This window comes from Dendropsophus ebraccatus, chromosome 3 (genome assembly GCF_027789765.1).
Source record: "Dendropsophus ebraccatus isolate aDenEbr1 chromosome 3, aDenEbr1.pat, whole genome shotgun sequence".
Lineage (NCBI taxonomy): Eukaryota > Metazoa > Chordata > Amphibia > Anura > Hylidae > Dendropsophus > Dendropsophus ebraccatus.
The window spans coordinates 88,253,144-88,268,814 of NC_091456.1; positions in this window are offsets into that span (position 1 = coordinate 88,253,144).

A 15,671-nucleotide genomic window follows, 5' to 3' on the forward strand; every position below is an offset into this window, starting at 1 on the left:
TTAGCGCGGGGGCGGGCTTATCGAGACATATCTGGAGCTCCCTCTGTGCAGGCTTCCCCCCACCCCCTCCTCTTGGCCCCCATCAGATACTCACCTCTCCCCCTGCGGCCTCCAGCTCCTCTTCAGGTCCCTCCATCCTCTTCTGGCTTCCGGTGCAGGCAGCCACCTGTCATACAGAGGCCGCCTGCACAGGAAGCCTCTGTGTCTCTGCCCCAGCACTGTTTCCTTTAGCTGTGCGTGCTGTACGCACAGCTAAAGGTCGCTCTGGCCAGGGGATCTGGAACTTAGATTCCAGATCCCCGGGCCAGTCCTGAGGATGCAGGGGCTGCGGGCCGGGTACTGTCGGGTGCCGCAGGGCGCCCCCTAGCTGTGGGCGCCCCGTGCAGTGGCCCGACTCGCCCGCCCCTAGAAACGGCCCTGAGCGGGATGACAATCCCTCTACGAGTATCTCAGCCCATTTAACTGCATGGGCAAGTATCCGCAGCGGGTTTTGCTGCAAATTTGCAGCGAGAAATCCGTTGCAGATATGCTGTGTGTGAAGGCACCCTTATGGAGAAGTCTTCTGAAACTAACAAATGACAGGCAGGCAGGGGGGTGTGAAAATAATAAAGAAACTATACTTACCAGACCCCGTGCAGTTCTCTCTCCGACAGCGTTTGGAAGTAATTTTTAGTCATTTTCGACCGTGTTCAGTGTATGTTACTGCCCCCAGCTCCTTTAGCTGCAATGTCACATACTCGGCTAATGGATTGCCTGCTCAGCCAGTCAATGACTTCAGCGGTGTCCATCCCCAGTCAGTGATTGGCTTAACGGGTGATCCATCAGCCGTACGTAACGTACGTAACGTTGCATCTGATTGGAAATTAAGAGTTACCCTATAGACAGGGGTGTAGCTGTTTCTGGGAAAATGTGAATATCTGTTGCGTTTTTAACATGTATTTTAATTGGTGAACTTATTGAGAGACTTGGGAGTTCACCAACCAAATGGCATCATAAATATCCAGGTAGGGATCCCCTCTTTCTCTATTCATTTCAACAGCTTTATTAAAAATACTCTTTGGCAGCCTTTTCAACATACAATTAAATCGGATTGTCAGCAGCAGGGGCCTTGCTAGAGTCCTAAAACATCCGGGGCATGGGCCCTCTGAGTGCCGTCGTAAGCGGATAGTAATAATGCCCCCTGCTGTGCCCCATATAGTAATAATGTCCCCATATAGTAATAATGCCCCTTGCTGTGCCCCCACATAGTAATAATGCCCCCTGCTGTGCCCTCCATATAGTAATTATGCCCCCTCTGCTGTACCTCCTATGTAGTAATAATGTGCCTTCTGTAATACCATAGTAATAAAGTTCTGCTCCTGCCTGCAATTAACCCGACCGCCATCCCCACATACTACCCCACCTGACCCCCTCCACCCACACACTACCCCACCTGACCCCCTCAACCCACACACTACCCCACCTGACCCCCTCAACCCACACACTACCCCACCTGACCCCCTCAACCCACACACTACCCCACCTGACCCCCTCCACTCACACACACAGTATGCCATTTGACCACACACACACACACACACTACCCCACCTGACCCCCCCACACACACACACACACACACTACCCCACCTGACCCCCCCCCCCCCACACACACACACACACACTACTCCACCTGATCCCCCCCACACACACACACACAGGAGCTGGCTGGCGAGTTTTAGCCTGGGGGGCAAGCACACAGCACTGGCCCATGAGTTACGGCCAATCACTAGGGTACATTTGCCCCCCGTGCACTATATGGGGGGAGGGAATGATACTGCTATACCATGATCACATATCACTGCCACATGACTAATACCACCATACTGTATACAATACACTTTATACAGACTATCTATACCCCCATACAGTCAGCATATTATAGCACAGATACTATACATCCAGTGACTCACAAGTGACCTCTTCGCTGATTGGAGTCTTCCTCTTCTGTTGTCTCTCCCACTTGGCCCAGGCTCATGATGACTTCTTCTGGTCACAAGCCATCTCCACAGAATCTGTCGGACACACATCTTAGGCTCTTCACTTTAATAATACACCTACCCACCTCTATGCAAGCGATTAGTTACTCCCCCCCCCCATAGTGCCCCATATGGTAGCTAATGCCCCCACAGTACCCCATATAGTAGCAAATACCCCCACAGTGCCCTATATACTATCCAATACCCTAATAGTGCCCCATATAGTATCCAATGCCCCCATAGTGCCCCATTTAGTATCCAATACCCCCATAGTGGCCCATATAGTATCCAATCACCCCAAAAGTGCCCCATATAGTATCCAATACCCCATAGTGCCTGGTATAGTATCAAATCCACCTATTGTGCCTGGTATAGTATCTAATCCCCCCCATAGTGCCCGGTATAGTATCAAATCCCCCCAATGGTGCCCCATATAGTAGCAAATACCCCCATAGTGCCCCATATAGTAGCCAATACCCCTATAGTGCCCCATATAGTAGCCAATACCCCCATAGTGCCCCATATAGTAGCCAATACCCCCATAGTGCCCCATATAGTAGCCAATACCCCCGTAATGCCCCATATAGTATCTAATACCCCCCCATAGTGCCGGTATAATATCTAATCCCCCCAATAGTGCCCCATATAGTATCCAATACCCCTCAATAGTGCCCCATATAGTATCCAATACCCTCAATAGTGCCCCATATAGTATTCAATACCCCCAATAGTGCTCCATATAGTAGCCAATACCCCCCAATAGTGCCCCATATAGTATCCAATACCCACCCATAGTGCCCCATATAGTAGCCAATACCCCCATAGTGCCCCATATAGTATCCAATACTCCCAAATAGTGCCCCATATAGTATCCAACACCCCCATAGTGCCCCATATAGTATCCAATACCCCCCAATAGTGCCCCATATAGTAGCCAATCGCCCCAATAGTGCCCCATATAGTAGCCAATACCCCCATAGTGCCCATATAGTAGCCAGTACCCCCCAATAGTGCCCCATTTAGTAGCCAATACCCCCAATGGTGCCCCATATAGTTTCTAACAACCCCAATAGGGCCTCATATAGTATCTAGTGCCCCAAATAGTATCCAAAACCCCCACAGTGCCCCATATAGTGTCCAATACCCCCCCAATAGTGCCCCATATAGTATCCAATAACCCCACAGTGCCCCATATGGTGTCCAATACCCCCATAGGGCCCCATATAGTATCCAATATCCCCCCCAATAGTGCCCCATATCACTAATGCAGCCCTTCCCTCTGTGCAGTGCCCTTCTAGTGACACCAGCCCAGCCCCAGCACTTCCCCACCAGAAAAAAAACAAACGAAAAAAACCTCACCTGTCACCCGTTCCCAGCAGCTCCTCTCCCAGCAGCGCGCGGTCTCCTGTCATCTTCGGGCGCAGGCAGCATAGTACAGAGACACTGCTTGCGTCACATGCCCCTGTAGCCTCTACGCTGGAGCGTGGTGCCGCTGCGGCGGGCCGTGGCGCAAACGTTGATTGGATGCGTGCACCATGGCCCGCCACAGCGGCCCAGCACTCCCGCTCTGTGCTGATTGGATTGGAGGGACAAGTTGGGCGGGCAGTAGGTGAGTAGAGGGGCAGTTGCGAGGGCTGCGAGCCAGATGCGGCCATCAAAAGAGCAGCATCTGGCTTGCAAGATCGGGGCAGCAGAGATCCGGGGCAGCAGGCATTTTATCCGGGGCATGAGCCCTGAATAAAACTACCTAGCGACGCCACTGGTCAGCAGTCTCCTTCATGTTAACAAATCCGCCGTATATAATCGTATAACAGAGGATTCTAAACTGAGTGACAGGAAATGCTGGGAATTGTAGTGTATAGAAATGCTAGGAGGTATGGAGGAAGGGCTGACTGCAAAGCATTAGGGGGGAGCTTGATGTCATGTGTTTTCAATCATCATCATCTTTACAGCAATGGAGCAGCTTTATCAACCTGCCAAAGACAAAACACGGTCAGATTAGCCTATAGCAACCAATCACAGCTCACCTTTCATATGTTAACAAGCTCTTATAAAATTAAAGCTGAGATATGGTTGGTTGCTATGGGCATGTTAGACTGTCTTATCACAGTTGAGCTTTTATTTTACCAGAGTAATTTGAGAAATGAAATCTGAGCTGTGATTGGTTGCTATGGGCCACATCAAACCATATTATTTAGTGTTCTTAGTGTGGCCTAACCATTAGCTGTTTGTTTGGCCACAAGTGTGTTTAGTGACCTCTGCAGTAAAGCGCATTGCCATTCATTAATAGGTTAATGCTTCAGATGTGGTTTCCTGCAGTTACCATGGCAACCGTGCACTGTGATGACAAGCGCTTATGTCATAAAGAAGGTTCCATAAAGCAATGCACCGTGCCCTGATAAGTGCCATCTTGGATGCGCCAGAGGACCTTGAGCTTGACTACTTTACTGCTCTCTACCCTTGATGTAATTTGGAGGTTCTAGCAGAGGGAAAGGGGTGGTCTGCTTTAGACTACCCCTTCATCAGGTCTCCACCTTCTTGAGAACTGGACCTGGATCTGTGAGAGAAGAGATACATCCGCCTAGCCATCAATAAGGTGACAGATATTGCAGCCACATCTCTCTTACATCCAGTTATTATATTTATAGTATGGTATTACCCTCTAAGCCCAGGGGAGGGGCAGCTCTCCAGCCAAGGCTCCCTCGAGGTTTCCCCCACAGGGGATTTTCCTCACCTGAGTGCTGAAGAGTGACTCTTCGTAAGTCGGGGGTCTGCCATTTTCTGTGTCATGTAATTTTAAATAAATTGGGACTCTTCGACACCTGATTACAATGTGTTGTGTCTTTATTTTGCGTTCTTTGGTTTAACTTATTATGCTTGGGAGTTGGGTGCCCATTACATATTTCAGAGTTATAAAGCTGGACATCTGCCTGCTACTCAGATCCATCATTTGCACAAAGATCACAAGTAGGATGAAACAGCGGATAGTAGAACTCCTGCATGTACTGTATGTGCGTGTTTCTGGATTAAATGGGCCCTCAAATCTTGAAGAAAAATCTTGAAGCATGCATCGCAAGCTTTATACCGACATCTGCAAGGTTTGTCAATAGGTTTTTTCAAGTGACAGGGTCACACCAATCATGGCATATTATAGCAACATGGACACCACCATAAATATACATTTTATATATATATATATATATATATATATATATATATACTACCGTTCAAAAGTTTGGGGTCACATTGAAATATCCTTATTTTTGAAGGAAAAGCACTGTACTTTTCAATGAAGATAACTTTAAACTAGTCGTAACTTTAAACAAATACACTCTATACATTGCTAATGTGGTAAATGACTATTCTACCTGCAAATGTCTGGTTTTTGGTGCAATATCTACATAGGTGTATAGAGGCCCATTTCCAGCAACTATCACTCCAGTGTTCTAATGGTACAATGTGTTTTCTCATTGGCTCAGAAGGCTAATTGATGATTAGAAAACCCTTGTGCAATCATGTGCACACATCTGAAAACAGTCTAGCTCGTTACAGAAGCTACAAAACTGACCTTCCTTTGAGCAGATTGTGTTTCATGAGCATCACATTTGTGGGGTCAATTAAACGCTCAAAATGGCCAGAAAAAGAGAACTTTCATCTGAAACTCGACAGTCTATTCTTGTTCTTAGAAATGAAAGCTATTCAATGCGAGAAATTGTTAAGAAATTGAAGATTTCCTACAACGGTGTGTACTACTCCCTTCAGAGGACAGCACAAACAGGCTCTAACCAGAGTAGAAAAAGAATTGAGAGGCCGCGTTGCACAACTAAGCAAGAAGATAAGCACATTAGAGCCTCTAGTTTGAGAAAAAGACGCCTCACAGGTCCCCAACTGGCATCTTCATTAAATAGTACCCGCAAAACACCAGTGTCAACATCTACAGTGAAGAGGCGGCTGCGGGATTTTGGGCTTCAGGGCAGAGTGGCAAAGAAAAAGCCATATCTGAGACTGGCCAATAAAAGAAAAAGATTAAGATGGGCAAAAGAACACAGACATTGATCAGAGGAAGACTGGAAAAAAGTGTTGTGGACGGATGAATCCAAGTTTGAGGTGTTTGGATCTCAAAGAAGAACGTTTGTGAGACGCAGAACAAATGAAAAGATGCTGGAAGAATGCCTGACGCCATCTGTTAAGCATGGTGGAGGTAATGTGATGGTCTGGGGTTGCTTTGGTGCTGGTAAGGTGGGAGATTTGTACAGGGTAAAAGGGATTCTGAATAAGGAAGGCTATCACTCAAGTTTTCAACGTTATGCCATACCCAGTGGACAGAACTTGATTGGAGCCAATTTCATCCTACAACAGGACAATGACCCTAAACACACCTCCAAATTGTGCAAGAACTATTTACAGCAGAAGCAGGCAGCTGGTATTCTATCGGTAATGGAGTGGCCAGCGCAGTCACCAGATCTGAACCTCATTGAGCTGTTGTGGGAGCAGCTTGACCATATGGTACGCCAGAAGTGCCCATCCAACCAATCCAACTTGTGGGAGCTGCTTCTAGAAGCGTGGGGTGCAATTTCTCCAGCTTACCTCAACAGATTAATAGCTAGAATGCCAAAGGTGTGCAATACTGTAATTGCTGCAAAAGGTGGATTCTTTAGCGAAAGCAAAGTTTGATGTAAAAACAATGTTATTTCAAATACAAATCATTATTTCTAACCTTGTCAATGTATTGACTCTATTTTCTATTCATTTCACATAGTATGGTGGTGAATAAGTGTGACTTTTCATGGAAAACACAAAATTGTTTGGGTGACCCCAAACTTTTGAACGGTAGTGTATGTTGCAGGGAAACGATAAAATCAGGGATTTCATTAAATCCCTAAGGATACGTATGTGTGTGTACTATGCATGCATATAGGTAATGTGCATTTCTTAATATCTGTGTATGATGTGTGTATATATTGTGCATATTTGTATGTAATATGTATCTACACATTATGTGCACTAATTTGTAATTCCCCCTCCCATTCCTAAACCTGCTGGGGACTCAGCGTCCAAGTGTCAATTAAGCAGGGAAAACTCTCTTTTATCTTTGTAGCAGGGAATAAAAGCATTGTCTATGCTATGGAAGCACACACAAATATATTTAAGGTACCATGTGTCTTCTTGATGTAAGAGTATCTAACAGTGTTAGCAGTTTGAAACATGAATTACAGCTGACAGATTCCCTAAAGGAGAAGTCTTGTGAAACTAACAAAAGACAGGCAGGCAGGGGGGTGCGTACCATTCTCTGTGCCCCGCAGCGTTGCTCTCGGGTCTCCCTCACACCTGCCAGAAGTGATTTTCGCACATTTTCAGTGTACATCTCAGAAATAGAATTCTTACAATTAAATTTCCTGGTGGGCCCAAGGTACCCCAGTCCGACACTGCAAAATTTATGTGAAACGTAAAAATTTCCAGCTACAGTAATATTATATCATGAAAGAAGGGCATTTATGTAGAAGCATGCAATAGTAATTTCCTTATCTCAAAATATTTATTAAAACAAAAGCCAACAGTGACAAAGCCCTTTGATGCACAAAAGTCCGGGTCAGATTAATGCAATGTTCCTCCCCACCTTCTAAGTGCCATAGCGCTTTTATTTTTCCACCTACAGGGCTGGTTGGGGTGTAATTTTTTTGCGCCATGATCTTTACTTTTTATTAATATTATATTAGTGTAACAGAAAAATTTTGATCGCTTTTTATAATTTTTTTTCGGATACATAGTTTATTAAAATCAGCAATCCTGGTGAGTTTTTTTATTTTTTCCGTTTATACCGTTCACCGTGCGGGAACAATAATGTTATATTTTAATAGATCGGACAATTCCACACGCTACCATATAGTTACATAGTTACATAGTTAATATGTTTAAAAAAAAAACACATATCCATCAAGTTCAACAAAGGAGGGGATGGATACAGGGAAGGGGGAGGGATTATAGGTTAATATGTAATATGTGTATTTATTTATTTTTTAAAAAAAATATTTTTATAATGGGCAAGGGGGTATTTTAAACTTTTATTGGGAAGGAGGTTTATAAATATTTTTTAATACTTAAAAAAAAATTATTATGACTTATTATCATATATTGCTTGTACTGATCTATGCTATACCTTTTTATCATAGATTGCATATACTGATCTATGCTATGCCATAGCAAATCATAGATCAGTGTTATCGGCGATCTATGTATAGAGCCTGCCTGAGAGCAGACTCTATACATGGATCGCCGATCCGACAGGACGTAGGTAAGTGACTTACCCCTGCCTGTCGGCACAAGCATGGCTGCGGGGGTCACGATCACTCAGTGACAGATGCTTGTTCTGTCACTGAGTTCCTTTAAAGAGAACCAATCACTTAAAAAACGCATGTAAAGCTATGGGAATGTGCTGTAGCAGCACCCATCACACTTCCCAAACATGCTTTTATACCCCCGTCCCTGCAATGTACAAGCCAAAAACGTACTTTATAAACTCGGCGCTCTGTATGTAAATTACCCCCAAGTAGTCCTCTGGGCGGGGAGCTGCTGGCAAGTAGTCACGGTCCCTGGGCGTTCTGCAGTGCTAATCACGCCCCTCTGGGCGTGATTAGCCTGCATAATTGTGGCGGCGTCATCGGAGGCGCGCTGTCTCTAACGTCAGCACGCCTACGTTCTTGCTGTGCCGCTCATGGGCAGTACAGCGGGTCCGGTCTGCGCCGTACTGCGCAGGTGCAAAATAGCCTCGAACTCATTGCCGGATCTCCAGCAATGAGTTTGAGGCTTAATGCACGTGCGCAGTACGGCGCAGACCGGACCCGCTGTACTGCGCATGAGCGGCACAGCAAGAACGTAGGCGTGCTAACGTTAGAGACAGCGCGCCTCCGATGACGCCGCCACAATTATGCAGGCTAATCACGCCCAGAGGGGCGATTAGCTCTGCAGAACGCCCAGGGACCGTGACTACTTGCCCGCAGCTCCCCGCCCAGAGGACTACTTGGGGGTAATTTACATACAGGGCGCCGAGTTTATAAAGTACGTTTTTGGCTTGTACATTGCAGGGACGGGGGGTATAAAAGCATGTTTGGGAAGTGTGCTGGGTGCTGCTACAGCACATTCCCATAGTTTTACATGCGTTTTTTAAGTGATTGGTTCCCTTTAAGGAGTTAATGAGACACAGCCGCAGGATTACAGCTGCCTCTCATTACCTCCGGCCCCGGTCACACTGATGTGTGCGGGACCGCTCTCACTGCAGTGGTCCCGCACACATCAGAAGCCCTGTCAGTGCAGGAATGTATATATACATTCCTACTGCACGGAGTATGTGCAGTAGGAACGTATATATATATATATATACATGTTACTGACGGGAAGGGGTTAACAAAAAATGTTAATGCCTCAATAACTTGTCATGTGCCCTTGAGCATCAATTACAGCTTGACAATGACGTAACATGATGATCACAAGTCGATTTGTGTGCTGAGGCCATGGCATCCCACTGTAACTGAAGTGCAGCCTTCAGGTCATTAAGCTTTGGAGGTTTTCTATGGTATTCAGGTCTGGAGAAAGTGCAGGCCACTCCGTGTGAGGTCCCCTATTCTCCAGCAGCCATTTCCTAATGATGAAACCTCGATGAGCTGAAGCATTGTCATCCATGAAGATGAAATTAGGTCTGTGTTGGTCATGGAGAGGCACAATGACTGGATTAATGATGGTATTCAGGTAGTATGGGCTTGTCCTTGTACCATTCACAAAGTGTAGGGCAGTTTTGTATTGAGTAGACACACCTGCCCACACTGTAACACCATCACCTACTGGTGACAGCAGTGGCTTATACACAAGGATATCCTTAATGTCTCCAACATCATTGCCAGCCATCCCTGCCCATAAATATATTTAAACACCAGAGTTCAACAGGACTATGTGCTATAGGTTCAGCAGGACTAACGATGACTTACCAGTGGCTTCAAGGGTTGCAGTACCACTAACCATTAACTTTTGCCGATATATCACCCCTATCCAGGGCTGTATTTACTACTAGGCACCCGTGTTCCGATGCCTAGGGCAGCACCTTCCAGGGGGGCAGCACTAGGGAGTAGGGGGAAGGAAACAACTTTTTTTTTTTTTTTTTTTTGTCTCCCACCTCCCATTCAGACTTGCCAGTAAATTTTGTGTCTTTTCGAGGAGGGGGTATGGTGGTTTTAGTCAGGTCTGGTATGGTGGTGTTATAAAGTCACAGTATGGCGGTATTGGTCAGGTCTGGAATGGCGGTGTTATCCAGTCACAGTATGGCGGTATCAGGTCTGGTATGGCGATGTTATCCAGTCACAGTATGGTGGTATTTTTCAGGTCTGTTGTGGCGGTGTTAAATGTGATGCCTGGAGCTATTACCGACCAATCTACCAATCCTCTGGTGAGAATTCCTTCAGACAATATGCAGACTGCTCTAATCATTGATTCAATGTGGAAATTGATGTCTTAAGCAGTTAAAAACTATGAAAAACGCGATTCAGACAATGTATTTACATGTAGAGAAATGCATGTGGCCGAAACCACACTCCCATTTCTTCCCCAGTTGTCATGTGCTGTTACCAGGATTATTGGCCATACGCCTATCGGTTACCATATATATCTGGTGTTGGCTGCATGTGGTGATGTACAGTAAAAGTGGTAACGCGGCCTAAGACTGATCAGATATCAATATGATGTTCAGAAACTAGAAAATCATGATGCTAATTGGTGAGTGAATTTGGGGCGTCTTCAGGTTTAGTGCCTAGAGCAGCAGCAGCTGTTAACCCTTTAAGGACCAAGCCCGAAATGACCCAGTGGACCGCGCAAATTTTCATTTTTGTATTTTCATTTTTTTCCTTCTCCCCTTCTAAGAGCTCTAGCACTTTCAGTTTTCTATCTACAGGGCCATGTGGGGGGCTTGTTTTTTTTTTTACAGGAGTAGTTGTACCTTGTAATGGCGTCTTTTATTCTACCATAACATGTATGATGGAACCCCCAAATTATTATTTATGAAGATTGGTGAATTGGTGAAATCATAACAAAAAATGCAATATGGTAACTTTTGGGGGGTTCCTGTCTCTACATAATGCACTATATGGTAAAAGCGACATGATTCCATAATTCTATAGGTCAGTCCAAACACAACCACATGCAGGTTTACACAGATTCTCTAATGTTATATATTTTTATAAAATAAAATAATAAAATCCTTTTTTTTTTGCAATTAATTATTAATAAAATGGGCCTATTGTGACGCTTATAACGGTTTTATTTTTTCACCTACGGAAGTCATTTTTTCCACCATGATCTCTAGTTTTTATTAATACCATATTTGTGAAGATTGGACATTTTGATCACTTTTTATTAATTTTTTTATATATAAAATGTATCAAAAAATCTGTAATCATGGAACTTTTTTCCCTCTTTTCGTCTACGCCGCTCGCGATGATGATTGTTATATTTTAATAGTTTGGAGAATTACGCACGCTACAGTATATTATATTTTTATTTATTTATTTTTATATGTTTTATTTACATAATGGGAAAGGTGGGTGATTTAAACTTTTATTGGGGGAGGGGCTTTGGTGTTTTTCTTACACATTTTAAAGCCCCCTTGGGGGACTTTTCCATACATTTATTACATTATACACACTGATCATTGCTATGCCATAGGCATAGCATTGATCAGTGTGATGGCACTCTGCTGATTGAGCCTGCTTTGTGAAAGAGTGGTATAAGAACCAGTGTGTTAGTGAGTGCACAAGGAGCAGCCTGTAAGAGGGGGGCAGTCAAATCAAAGATGGAGCTATAAGAAACTGTTTACTAGAGGAGACAAAGAGATCTGTCACATTGACAGAATGAGTGGATCTTACAGTCAGTATGTGAGAACATAAAGGTAATTTAAATTGGCTGTTATGAATATGTTTTTCTTACTGTGGTACTTCATGCACTGTGGACTTGTGATTGCGGTTCCTACATGTTTTTTGATTTGTTTTTTTCTTGAAATGGAATTGTTTGGTGCACAAGGAGGGATGCTTCATATTACTGGCTATTGTTTTTTTTTTTTATTAGAGTCATATTTGACTAGACAAGCCACGGATCTGGTTTTACAATTGTGTTCTGTTACAGCAAAAGTTGGCCATACATTTTGTCAGCTGAACATTGAATTGTAGGACAGCTATCTCGTCTGACTTCCCCATACACAGGAACAGCAGGACATTCATGTGTTAGGAGGGGTAGGCCTAAGCCTGCTCTGATGGCAACTTATCAAGAACAAAATGGGTCTAAGGGCAAAAATCCAACATGCCCAACACGTCTCTACAATGACATCATCTGTCATGGACAGTCAGAAGGCTGCTATACACTTTATACTGTCAACCAATTTCACAGACTACAGTCGGCTTGGCACACTCTAGTGAAAACATTCGATAATGTAAGTTATTATTACTGGAATGTGACCATGTCCTGCAGGGCAGGGACAAGGAGTTTTGGTGCCCTAGGCAGAGAAGGCAAATGGCGCCCCCCCCCTAAACAAAATAAAATACACCACCTCACATAGTATAGCCCCCACAGTGAATAGCCAGTGTATATACAGTCTCCATACACCCCATCACATAGTATAGCCCCCAGTGTATAGCCAGTGTATATACATCTCTATACACCCCCTCACATATAGCTCCCAGTGTATATACATCTCCATATACCGCCTCACATAGTATAGCCCCCAGTGTATATATATCTCCATACACCCCCTCACATAGTATAGCCCCCAGTGTATATACATCTCCATACACCCCCTCACATAGTATAGCCCCCAGTGTATATACATCTCCATATACCGCCTCACATAGTATAGCCCCCAGTGTATATATATCTCCATACACCCCCTCACATAGTATAGCCCCCAGTGTATATACATCTCCATACACCCCCTCACATAGTATAGCCCCCAGTGTATATATATCTCCATACACCCCCTCACATAGTATAGACCCCAGTGTATATATATCTCCATACACCCCCTCAGATAGTATAGCCCCCAGTGTATATACATCTCCATACACCCCCTCACATAGTATAGCCCCCAGTGTATATACATCTCCATACACCCCCTCACATAGTATAGCCCCCAGTGTATATACATCTCCATATACCGCCTCACATAGTATAGCCCCCAGTGTATATATATCTCCATACACCCCCTCACATAGTATAGCCCCCAGTGTATGTATATCTCCATACACCCCCTCACATAGTATAGCCCCCAGTGTATATACATCTCCATATACCCCCTCACATAGTATAGCCCCCAGTGTATATACATCGCCATACACCCCCTCACATAGTATACCCACAGTGTATATAGATCTCCATACACCCCCTCACATAGTATAGCCCCCAGTGTATATACATCTCCATACACCCCCTCACATAGTATAGCCCCCAGTGTATATACATCTCCATATACCGCCTCACATAGTCTACCCCCCAGTGTATATACATCTCCATACTACCCCTCACATAGTATACCCACAGTGTATATAGATCTCCATACACCCCCTCACATAGTATAGCCCCCAGTGTATATACATCTCCATACACCCCCTCACATAGTATAGCCCCCAGTGTATATACATCTCCATACACCCCCTCACATAGTATAGTCCCCAGTGTATATATATCTCCATACACCCCCTCACATAGTATAGCCCCCAGTGTATGTATATCTCCATACACCCCCTCACATAGTATAGCCCCCAGTGTATATACATCTCCATATACCCCCTCACATAGTATAGCCCCCAGTGTATATACATCGCCATACACCCCCTCACATAGTATACCCACAGTGTATATAGATCTCCATACACCCCCTCACATAGTATAGCCCCCAGTGTATATACATCTCCATACACCCCCTCACATAGTATAGCCCCCAGTGTATATACATCTCCATATACCGCCTCACATAGTCTACCCCCCAGTGTATATACATCTCCATACTACCCCTCACATAGTATACCCACAGTGTATATAGATCTCCATACACCCCCTCACATAGTATAGTTCCCAGTGTATATACATCTCCATACACCCCCTCACATAGTATAGCCCCCAGTGTATATACATCTCCATACACCCCCTCACATAGTATACCCACAGTGTATATAGATCTCCATACACCCCCTCACATAGTATAGCCCCCAGTGTATATACATCTCCATACACCCCCTCACATAGTCTACCCCCCAGTGTATATACATCTCCATACACCCCCTCACATAGTATACCCACAGTGTATATAGATCTCCATACACCCCCTCACATAGTATAGTTCCCAGTGTATATACATCTCCATACACCCCCTCACATAGTATAGCCCCCAGTGTATATACATCTCCATACACCCCCTCACATAGTATAGCTCCCAGTGTATATACATCTCCATATACCCCCTCACATATTATAGCCCCACAGTGTATAGCCAGTGTATATAGTCTTCATACACCCCCTTAGTGTAGCCCCCACTGCCTGATCTGGAAGCAGCTTACCAGGTTACTTCCCCCTGCCACACTCCTCTTCTCTCCTCCTTGGCTCCAGACACCATGTGACATATTAGTAAGAAGCTCATTGGTCAGAAGGTCCAGAGCCAGGCAGAGGGAGGAGGAGTGTGTGTAGATGTCTGCCGCTGCGGGACTAGAGAAGGGATGCAGTGCCACGGGTGAGGTCAGGTGGGGGATTTACTGTCTGCCGGGGGGAGGGGGAGGGAGAGAGAGTGACAACAGGGGCTGATGCAATGTGAGGTGGAGGGGCGGCGCTCGGCAGCGCAGGGCTGGAGCCTGCAGCTGCTTTAGGGCAGAGCGGAGGAGCGATCACTGTCTGCCCGGGGGGAGGGAGAGAGAGTGAGGACAGGTGCTGGAGGAATGTGAGGCGGAGGGGCGGCCATCAGAAGTACAGTAGCCTAGTAAAAAGAAAATTTAAAGACATTCAAATTGCGCCCCCTGTAATTTACCACTAGATGGTGCCCTAGGCCATCGCCTATGCCTGCCTACCCTTTGTCCCGGCCCTGATGTCCTGCTCTCTGTGTCCTCCATAGACATATACAGGCTCAGTGGTGAACACTGGGGGGGGCATGGTCACATGCTTCTTTGTGCTCAGTCATATTATGGACAGAAACACCACAGAGCAGGACAGCAAAGCCCGGAGGAATTTGATTTTAGCTATATGAGGTACACAGGGAGCTGCTGTCAGTAAGTGGCCAATTGTAACGGAAATATATACTGTGACAACAGTTCTCATGCCATTATTACCCATATTATAATGTAAAGCTAAAAGCTTGGCTATAGACAGCTACAATATATTTTACAAATAAGTGTGATCCAAAGTAGTCTGCTGTGTCAAAAATAATATGAGAAAATTCATGTTTTAAATCATGGTAAGCTGTTCCCAGCTCCACATTCTAATATTGCATAATATCATGTGGAGGACTCGTATGCTGTACATATTGTGGGGGGCTATACATATATATATATATATATATATATATATATATATGCATTAAAACTTTAATTTTCTTTAGAACCATTCATAAGGGCAAATTAATAAGGCCTAAAACGCATTGG